Source organism: Octopus sinensis, unplaced genomic scaffold (assembly GCF_006345805.1).
Source record: "Octopus sinensis unplaced genomic scaffold, ASM634580v1 Contig04011, whole genome shotgun sequence".
Classification (NCBI taxonomy): Eukaryota; Metazoa; Mollusca; class Cephalopoda; order Octopoda; family Octopodidae; genus Octopus; species Octopus sinensis.
In genome coordinates, this window is record NW_021827065.1 from 1 (window position 1) to 11177 (window position 11177).

At 37.9% G+C, this 11177-nt stretch overlaps 1 long non-coding RNA gene across 2 annotated transcripts; it reads left to right on the top strand.

Moving 5' to 3' along the window:
• The first annotated feature begins 783 nt into the window (after positions 1–783).
• On the top strand, positions 784–9773 carry LOC115227500. 2 transcript variants are annotated; one of them, XR_004997086.1, is made up of 4 exons: positions 784–860; positions 2863–2940; positions 6386–6467; positions 9759–9773. It is a non-coding gene; the product is annotated as an uncharacterized LOC115227500 (long non-coding RNA). The 2 variants fall into 2 exon arrangements; XR_003883128.2 differs by lacking the exon at positions 9759–9773 and adding an exon at positions 8847–8998 and having other exon boundaries at positions 6386–6463.
• Positions 9774–11177: the final 1404 nt, after the last annotated feature.

Here is an 11177-nt window from a genome sequence, read left to right on the forward strand (position 1 = left end):
TTAGCTGTGCTGAGACACAATCATATTCATTGTAATGAAGGCTATTTGTTCTTTACTCAGATTATATACATCTATATTATATCTAGTATTGCACCGTCAAGCACAGTGCCATTGTATCACATGTACCCCAATTATCATGATAATTAATAAGCTATAATCATTAACTCTCTTACATTTTATGTCTGAAATGTAAACTTATTTTGTCATAGGAACATCGTGTACCCTCACCTAACATTTTATATCTTGTTAGGGATCATGGTGGGGAAGAGTGTATGGTTTCAAGGTTGTTGGGGATGTTTTCTTAGGGGACAGATTGTGTGCGGGGTGGAGGGTATGCACATAAAGAACATGTCTTTATGGGCTCAGTTTTACTTAATTAGAGAGAAATGTTGATTAGTGAATTCTAGAGATGAGAGGACTGTGCCATGCCATAGAGTTGGCACAGTTATAAGAAAAGAAAGACAAAGCTAAGAGGAAACTCTTATCAAGTGTTAATTAAATGAGATAATTGGTACATTGTTAGAATATTTAATGTGTTTCTAGAGAGAGAGAGAGAGAGGGAGAGGGTGGATTTAGGAATGTTATTTGGTTTATTAGGGACATATTGAGCTATTACATGGGACCACTGTAGAAAGTACAGAAATATTGACCAAGACCATAATGGTCAACATTTGACCATTAACGACAGGAATTGAATGTCTCACAATAACAAGATAGAGTTAATAAAAATAAAGATAAAGAAAGTTTCTTTTTAAATGTAAAACTTGGAAATATTTATTTCAGAGGCTCCAAAGTGTGAGGACAGGTGTGTAACACAGAGGCTACATGTCAGGAATTAGGGGCTACATCTCAGGCAATTGGTGAGTATAAAAAATAGTTTCCCAATGATTTCTGTAAGGTTTTCTTCCCCCGAATATATTGGGCTCGAAAGAATAACTGAAAACAGCTTCCATTCCTACTTTCCAATTGAAAGATTATCTGTATAATATTGAATAAAGATATCGATTTACTGTGAGTTTATGAAATACCCATTGAGGTTAATGCTGTTGGTAATAATGTTCAAATTAGAAGACACAATAGAGTTAATATTGTCATTGGTCATGGACTCATCATCAACATCATCATCATCATCCTCCTCCTCCTCATCATCGTTTAACGTCCGTTTTTATGTAGCATGGGTCGGACGATTTCACTGGCAAGCAGTAGGCTGCGTCAGGCTCAATGTGATCTGGCAGGTTTCCACATATGTATGCCATTCCTAACGCCAACAAACTCCGAGAGTGTGGTGGGTGCCTTTTACGTGCTAGTGTCACAGGAGCCAGTCGGGGTGGGGGCTGGCATTGACCACGTTCGGAAGGTGCTTTTTACGTGCCAACGGCACAGGGAACCAGTCAGGCGGCACTGGCAACAAACAATGTTTGAATGGTACTTATTATGTGCCACCGGCACGGGTGCCAGCTTGGCGGCACTGGCATCGGCCATAATTACAATTTCCATTTTGATTTCGATCTTGATTTGATTTTGATTTGTGATTTCTGGTTTTTGGTTTTACTTGACTCAGAAATTCTTCTCAAGCGCAATTTATCACTCTGTGATTCAAGGGTACTTTTAAAAGGGGCTGGTTATGCAACACTGGTATAGGCTACAGCTGTGATCTCACTTCACTTGCCGAGTCCTCTTAATCACATCATATTTCCAGAGGTCCCTGTCACTTGCCATTACCTCTGTGAGGCCCAACATTCGAAGGTCGTTTCACCACGTCATCCCCTGTCTTCCTGGGCCACTCCTTTCCACGGGTTTCTTCCACTGTTAGGGTGTAACACTTCTTCCCACAGCACTCCTCATCCATACACATGACCATACCAGTGCAGTTGTCTCTCTTGCACACCACATCTGATGCTTTTTATGTCTAACACTTCTCTCAGGCCTCTTCACTCTGCCTTGTGTACACACTGACATCGTTGCGTTCAAATTATTTAATGAAAGATAGTCATTGTTATTTGACCAAGAAATGAATTAATCATTAGTATTTGGCAGTGGACTTGGTTATATCTTTCTTCTTTTGCTCATGGAACTACCATAATATTAGCTGTGCTGAGACACAATCATATTCATTGTAATGAAGGCTATATGTTCTTTACTCAGATTATATACAATCTATATTGATATCTAGTATTGCACCGTCAAGCACAGTGCCATTGTATCACGTATATAGCCAATTATCATGATAATTATAAGCTATAATTCATTAACTCTCTTACATTTGTATGTCTGAAATGTAAACTTATTTTTTCATAGGAACATCGTGTACCCTCACCTTACATTTTATCTTGTTAGGGATCATTTGGGGAAGGGTGTATGGAATTTGGCTTGTGCAGATGTTTTTTAGGGACAGATTGTGTGCAGAGTGGAGGGTACACATAAAGGACATGTCTTTATGGGCTCAGTTTCACTTAATTAGAGAGGAATGTTGATTAGTGAATTCTAGAGATGAGAGGACTGTGCCATGCCATAGGTTTGGCAGAGTTATAAGAAAAGAAAGACAAAGCTAAGAGAAAACTGTTATCAAGTGTTAATTAAATGAGATAATTGCAACATTGTTAGAATATATAATGTGTTTTTAGAGAAAGAGAGAGAGGCAGAGGGTGGATTTAGGAATGTTAGTCTGTTTTATTGTGGACATATTGAGCTATTACATGGGACCACTGTAGAAAGTACAGATATATTGACCAAAACAATAATGGTCAACATTTGGCCAGTAAGGTCACCAATTGAATGACTCACTATAACAAGATAGTTTAATAAAAATAAAGATATAGATATTTTATTATTAAATGTAAAACTTGGAAATATTTATTTCAGGGGCTCCAAAGTGTGAGGACAGGTGTGTACAAACAGAGGCTACATGTCAGGAATTAGGGGCTGCATCTCAGGCAATTGGTGAGTATAAAATAATAGTTCCCAATTGATTTCTGTAAGGTTTTCTTCCCCCGAGTATATTGTGCTTGAAAGAATAACTGAAAACAGCTTCCATTCCTATTTTACAATTGAACGATTATCTGTATAATAATTGAATTAAAGATATCGATTTACTGTGAGTTTATGAAATACCCATTGAGGTTAATGCTGTTGGTAATAATGTTCAAATTAGAAGACACAATAGAGTTAATTTTGTCATTTGGTCACGGAACTCATCATCATCATCATCATCATCATCATTATCATCCTCCTCCTCATCATCATCGTTTAACGTCCGTTTTTATAGTAGCATGGGTCGGACGATTTCACTTGCAAGGCAGTAGGCTGCGCCAGGCTTCAATGTGATCTGGCAAGGTTTCCACATATGTATGCCATTCCTAATGCCAACCACTCCGAGAGTGTGGTGGGTGCTTTTTACGTGCCACCGACACAGGCGCCAGTCGGGGTGGGGGCTGGCATCGACCACATTCGGATGGTGCTTTCACGTGCCACCGGCACAGGGAAGTAGTCAGGCGGCAGTGACAAGGACCTATACTTCTATGGTACTTATAACGTGACACAGGAACAGGTGCCAGTCAGGCGGCACTGGCATCGGTCACAACTACAATTTCCATTTTGATTTCGATCTTGAATTGCTTTTGATTTGTCACTTCTGTTATTGCCTGGTGGACTATGATGAAAACGAGGGGTTTAGGAATGGTCCCTAGTGAACTCTTCTTCACTATACTCATTGCCGATCCTCACCTTACTACAGGGTCTCTTCAACTCTTATAATCGCTCGTCTATCCCTAGTTTCCGCATTAGCTGTAAAAAGGATTCTATTAAATATTCCACTGAAATTTCATAAAATCAAGGTTAACGTGGTTGGTAAAATGGATAAATAAGAAGACATAATAGAGTTAATGATGTCTTTTAGGACAGAGAACTAAAACATTTTGTTGTTTATTTGTAAACAGGTGAGTTAACGAGAAAGATTTTGTTTCTTTTACTACTAAGGTATTTCCTAAGTTTTCTGATAGGTTATTGTTGTTGTTATTGTTATGTAGCCAGATGTCTGTCATGATATGTTGTTTAGGTACGTACCCTGAATGTCTCAGGTCAGAATAACTTTGTTATAAATTAAAGAAATTAAAAATCAAATCTCTAAGATTATAAGTATAATGATCATTAACGTTGATTAAATATTAAATTTAGTATTGAACGGTGAACATCTGTTTGCATTTAAACAAAACATTGGTGTTGACATAAATTATAAAGATAGGAATTAAATATGAGTTCCCTGTGTGACTTGATCTCACAAATCCTTGTTTGTAACTATATATAATATACACTTATTACATTGTTTGAACAACATTTACCATCCATATAGTCATTCTTTTTCTCACAAATGTTAGATTTTAGATGATATTAATGCTAAAAGAGGCACAGTTTTCTGAGTGTTTCACCCTTTGGTCTTGATTGTTGCGTTCCAATTATTTAATGAAAGATAGTCATTGTTATTTGACCAGGAAATGAATTAATGATTAGTATTTGGCAGTGGACTTGATTATATCTTTCTTTGTTTGCTCATGGAACTACCATAATATTAGCTGTGCTGAGACACAATTATATTCTTTGTAATGAAGGTTATATGTTCTTTACTCAGATTATATACAATCTATACTGATATCTAGTATTGCACCGTCAAGCACAGTGCCATTGTATCACATATATACCCAATTATCATGATAATTAATAAGCTATAATTCATTAACCTCTTACATTTGTATGTCTGAAATGTAAACTTATTTTGTCATAGGAACATCGTGTACCCTCACCTTACATTATATCTTGTTAGGGATCATGTGGGAAAGGGTGTATGGAATTTGGCTTGTGGAGATGTTTTTAGGGGACAGATTGTGTGCGGGTTGGAGGGTATGCATTAAAGGACATGTCTTTATGGGTGCAGTTTACTTATTAGAGAGGAATATTGATTAGTGAATTCTAGATATGAGAGGACTGTGCCATGCCATAAATTTGGCACAGTTATAAGAAAAGAAAGACAATGCTAGAGAGAAAACTGTCATCAAGTGTTAATTAAATGAGATAATTGCAACATTGTTAGAATATTAATGTGTTTTTAGAGAGAGAGAGAGAGGAGAGAGAGAGAGAGAGAGGAGAGAGAGAGGAGAGGGTGGAATTGAAATGTTAGTCTGTTTTATTGTGGACATATTGAGTTATTACATGGGACCACTGTAGAAAGTACAGAAATATTGACCAAAACCATAATGGTCAACATTTGACCATTAATGACAGAAATTGAATGTCTCACAATAATAACATAATATACACTTATTACATTGTTTGAACAACATTTACCATCCATATAGTCATTCTTTTTCTCACTCTTGTTAGATTTCAGATGATATTAATGCTAAAAGAGGCACAGTTTTCTGAGTGTTTCACCCTTTGGTCTTGATTGTTGCGTTCAAATTATTTAATGAAAGATAGTCATTGTTATTTGACCAGGAAATGAATTAATCATTAGTATTTGGCAGTGGACTTGGTTATATCTTTCTTCGTTTGCTCGTGGAACTACCATAATATTAGCTATGCTGAGACACAATCATATTCATTGTAATGAAGGCTATATGTTCTTTACTCAGATTATATACAATCTATATTGATATCTAGTATTGCACTGTCAAGCACAGTGCCATTGTATCACATATATACCCAATTATCATGATAATTAATAAGCTATAATTCATTAACTCTCTTACATTTGTATGTATGAAATGTAAACTTATTTAGACATAGGGACATCGTGTACCCTCACCTTACATTTTATATCTTGTTAGGGATCATGGTGGGGAAGGGTGTATGGAATTTGGCTTGTGGAGATGATTTTTAGGGGACAGATTGTGTGTGGGATGGAGGGTATGCACATAAAGGACATGTCTTTATGGGCGCAGTTTTACTTAATTAGAGGGGAATGTTGATTAGTGAATTCTAGAGATGAGAGGACTGTGCCATGCCATAGGTTTGGCACAGTTATAAGAAAAGAAAGACAAAGCTAAGAGAAAACTGTTATCAAGTTTTAATTAAATGAGATAATTGCAACATTGTTAGAATATTTAATGTGTTTCTAGAGAGAGAGAGGGAGAGAGAGAGCGAGCGAGAGAGAGAGAGAGAGAGAGAAGTGAGGGTGGATTTAGAAATGTTAGTCTGTTTTATTGTGGACACATTGGGCTATTACATGGGACCACTGTAGAAAGTACAGAAATATTGACCAAAACCATAATGGTCAACAGTTGACCAGTAACGACAGAAATTGAATGTCTCACAATAACAAGATAGAGTTTAATAAAAATAAAGATAAAGAAAGTTTCTTTTGAAATGTAAAACTTGGAAATATTTATTTCAGGTGCTCCAAAGTTTGAGGACAGGTGTGTACAAACAGAGGCTACATGTCAGGAATTAGGGGCTGCATCTCAGGCAATAGGTGAGTATAAAATAATAGTTCCCAATAGATTTCTGTAAGGTTTACTTCCCCCGAGTATATTATGCTTGAAAGAATAACTGAAAACAGCTTCCATTCCTATTTTCCAATTGAACAATTATCTGTATAATAATTGAATTAAAAATATCGATTTACTGAGAGTTTATGAAACACCCATTGAGGTTAATGCTGTTGGTAATAATGTTCAAATTAGAAGACACAATAGAGTTAATTTTGTCATTTGGCCACAGAACTCATCATCATCATCATCATCATCATCATCATTTAACATCCGTTTCTTATGGAGGCATGGGTCGGACGATTTCACTGGCAAGGCAGTAGGCTGCGCCAGGCTGCAATGTGATCTGGCAAGGTTTCCACATATGTATGCCATTCCTAATGCCAACCACTCCGAGAGTGTGGTGGGTGCTTTTTACGTGCCACCGACACAGGAGCCAGTCGGGGTGGGGGCTGGCATCGACCACGTTCGGATGGTGCTTTTTACGTGCCAGCGGCACAGGGAGCTAGTCAGGCGGCAGTGAGAAGGACCTATGCTTCTATGGTACTTATAACGTGACACAGGAACAGGTGCCAGTCAGGCGGCACTGGCATCGGTCACAACTCCAATTTCCATTTTGATTTCGATCTTGAATTGCTTTTGATTTGTCACTTCTGTTATTGCCTGGTGGACTATGATGAAAACGAGGGGTTTAGGAATGATCCCTAGTGAACTCCTACTTCTATCCGGAATTCTTCACTATACTCATTGCCGATCCTCACCTTACTACAGGGCTCTTCAACTCTTATAATCGCTCGTCAATCCCTAGTTTCCGCATTAGCTGTAAAAAGGATTCTATTAAATATTCCACTGAAATTTCATAAAATCAAGGTTAACGTGGTTGGTAAAATGGTAAATAAGAAGACATAATAGAGTTAATGATGTCTTTTAGGACAGAGAACTAAAACATTTTGTGTTATTTGTAAACAGGTGAGTTAACGAGAAAGATTTTCTTTCTGTTACTACTAAGGTCTTTCCTAAGTTTTCTGATAGGTTATTGTTATTGTTGTTGTTATTGTTATGTAGCCAGATGTCTGTCATGACATGTTGTTTAGGTACCTACCCTGAATGTCTCAGGTCAGAATAACTTTGTTATAAATTAAAGAAATTAAAAATCAAATCTCTAAGATTGTAAGTATAATGATCATTAACGTTGATTAAATATTAAATTTAGTATTGAACAGTGAACATCTGTTTGCATTTAAACAAAATATTGGTGTTGACATAAATTATAAAGATAGGAATAAAATATGAGTTCACTGTGTGACTTGATCTCACAAATCCTTGTTTGTAACTATATATAATATACACTTATTACATTGTTTGAACAACATTTACCATCCATATAGTCATTCTTTTTCTCACTCTTGTTAGATTTTAGATGATATTAATGCTAAAAGAGGCACAGTTTTCTGAGTGTTTCACCCTTTGGTCTTGATTGTTGCGTTCAAATTATTTAATGAAAGATAGTCATTGTTATTTGACCAGGAAATGAATTAATCATTAGTATTTGGCAGTGGATTGGTTATATCTTTCTTCGTTTGCTCGTGGAACTACCATAATATTAGCTGTGCTGAGACACAATCATATTCATAGTAATGAAGGCTATATGTTCTTTACTCAGATTATATACAATCTATATTGATATCTAGTATTGCACCGTCAAGCACAGTGCCATTGTATCACATATATACCCAATTATCATGATAATTAATAAGCTATAATTCATTAACTCTCTTACATTTGTATGTATGAAATGTAAATTTATTTTGTCATAGGGACATCGTGTAACCTCACCTAACATCTTATATCTTGTTAGGGATCATGTTGTGGAGATGATTTTTAGGGGACAGATTGTGTGTGGGGATGGAGCGTATGCACATAAAGACATCTTTATGACCTCAGTTTTACTTAATTAGAGAAGAATGTTGATTAGTGAATTCTAGAGATGAGAGGACTGTGCCATGCCATAGATTTGGCACAGTTATAAGAAAAGAAAGACAAAGCTAAGAGGAAACTCTTATCAAGTGTTAATTAAATGAGATAATTGGTACATTGTTAGAATATTTAATGTGTTCTTAGAGAGAGAGAGAGAGAGAGAGGGAGAAGGTGGATATAAGAATGTTAGTCTGTTTTATTGTGGACATATTGGGCTATTACATGGGACCACTGTAGAAAGTACATAAATATTGACCAAAACCATAATGGTCAACATTTGACCATTAACGACAGAAATTGAATGTCTCACAATAACAAGATAGAGTTTAATAAAAATAAAGATAAAGAAAGTTTCTTTTTAAATGTAAAACTTGGAAATATTTATTTCAGGGGCTCCTAAGTGTGAGGACAGGTGTGTACAAAGAGAGGCTACATGTCAGGAATTAGGGGCTGCATCTCAGGCAATAGGTGAGTATAAAATAATAGTTCCCAATTGATTTCTGTAAGGTTTTCTTCCCCCGAGTATATTGTGCTTGAAAGAATAACTGAAAACCGCTTCCATTCCTATTTTCCAATTGAACGATTATCTGTATAAAAATTGAATTAAAGATATCGATTTACTGTGAGTTTATGAAATACCCATTGAGGTTAATGCTGTTGGTAATAATGTTCAAATTAGAAGACACAATAGAGTTAATTTTGTCATTTGGTCACAGAACTCATCATCATCATCATCATCATCATCATCATCATTTAACATCCGTTTCTTATGGCGGCATGGGTCGGACGATTTCACTGGCAAGGCAGTAGGCTGCGCCAGGCTGCAATGTGATCTGGCAAGGTTTCCACATATGTATGCCATTCCTAACGCCAATCACTCCGAGAGTGTGGTGGGTGCTTTTTACGTGCCACCGGCACAGGGAACTAGTCAGACGGCAGTGACAAGTACCTAGGCTTCTATGGTACTTATAACGTGACACAGGAACAGTTGCCAGTCAGGCGGCACTGGCATCGGTCACAACTACAATTTCCATTTTGATTTCGATCTTAATTTGATTTTGAGAGAGAGAGAGAGAGAAGTGAGGGTGGATTTAGAAATGTTAGTCTGTTTTATTGTGGTCATATTGGGCTATTACATGGGACCCCTGTAGAAAGTACAGAAATATTGACCAAAACCATAATGGTCAACATTTGACCATTAACGACAGGAATTGAATGTCTCACAATAACAAGATAGAGTTTAATAAAAATAAGATAAAGAAAGTTTATTTTTAAATGTAAAACTTGGAAATATTTATTCAGGTCTCCAAAGTGTGAGACAGGTGGTACAAACAGAGGCTACATGTCAGGAATTAGGGGCTACATCTCAGGCAATTGGTGAGTATAAAATAATAGTTCCCAATTGATTTCTGTAAGGTTTTTTCCCCGAGTATATATTTGCTTGAAAGAATAACTGAAAACTGCTTCCATTTATATTTCCAATTGAACAAAAATATCATCATCATCATCATCTCATTTAGCGTCCGTTTTCCATGCTAGCATGGGTTGGACGGTTCAACTGGGGTCTGGGGAGCCGAAGGCTGCACCAGGCCAGTCAGATCTGGCAGTGTTTCTACAGCTGGATGCCCTTCCTAACGCCAACCACTCGAGAGTGTAGTGGGTGATTTTATGTGCACCGACAAGGTGCCAGACGAGGGGCGAACGGCCACGCTCGGATGGTGTTTTTATGTGCCACGACACAGGTGCCAGACGAGGCTGGGACGGCCACGCTCGGATGGTGTTTTTATGTGCCACCGAAACAGGGGCCAGATGAGGCTGGCAGGTGCCAGACGAGGCTGGCAGACGGCACGCTCGGATGGTGTTTTTATGTGCCACCGACACAGGTGCCAGATGAGGCTGGCGGACGGCCACGATCGGATGGGTTTGTTACGTCCCCAAAGCCGGAGGCCAGTCTATCGGTAATGGCTACGGCACGTTCGATGATCTGTATAAAAATTGAATTAAAGATATCGATTTACTGTGAGTTTATGAAATACCCATTGAGGTTAATGCTGTTGGTAATAATGTTCAAATTAGAAGACACAATAGAGTAAATTTTGTCATTTGGTCATGGAACTAATCATCATCATCAACATCACAATCGTTTAACGTCCGTTTTTTATGGTGGCATGGATTGGATGATTTCACTGGCAAGGCAGTAGGCTGCGCCAGGCTCCAAAGTGATCTGGCAGGGTTTCCACATATGTTTGCCATTCCTAACGCCAACCACTCCGAGAGTGTGGCGGGTGCTTTTTACGTGCCACCGACACAGGAGCCAGTTGAAGTTGGGGCTGGCATCGACCACGTTCGGAAGGTGCTTTTTACGTGCCAACGGCACAGGGAACCAGTCAGGCGGCACTGGCAACAAACAATGTTTGAATGGTACTTATTACGTGCCACCGGCACGGGTGCCAGCCAGGCGGCACTGGCATCGGCCATAATTACAATTTGCATTTTGATTTCGATCTTGATTTGATTTGATTGTGATTTCTGGTTTTTGGTTTTGGTTTTACTTGACTCAGAAATTCTTCTCAAGCGCAACTTATCACTCTGTGATTCAAGGGTACTTTTAAAAAGGGCTGGTTATGTGACACTGGTATATGCTACAGCTCTGATCTCACTTCACTTGCCGGGTCCTCTTAATCACATCATATTTCCAGAGGTCCCTGTCTCTTGCCATTA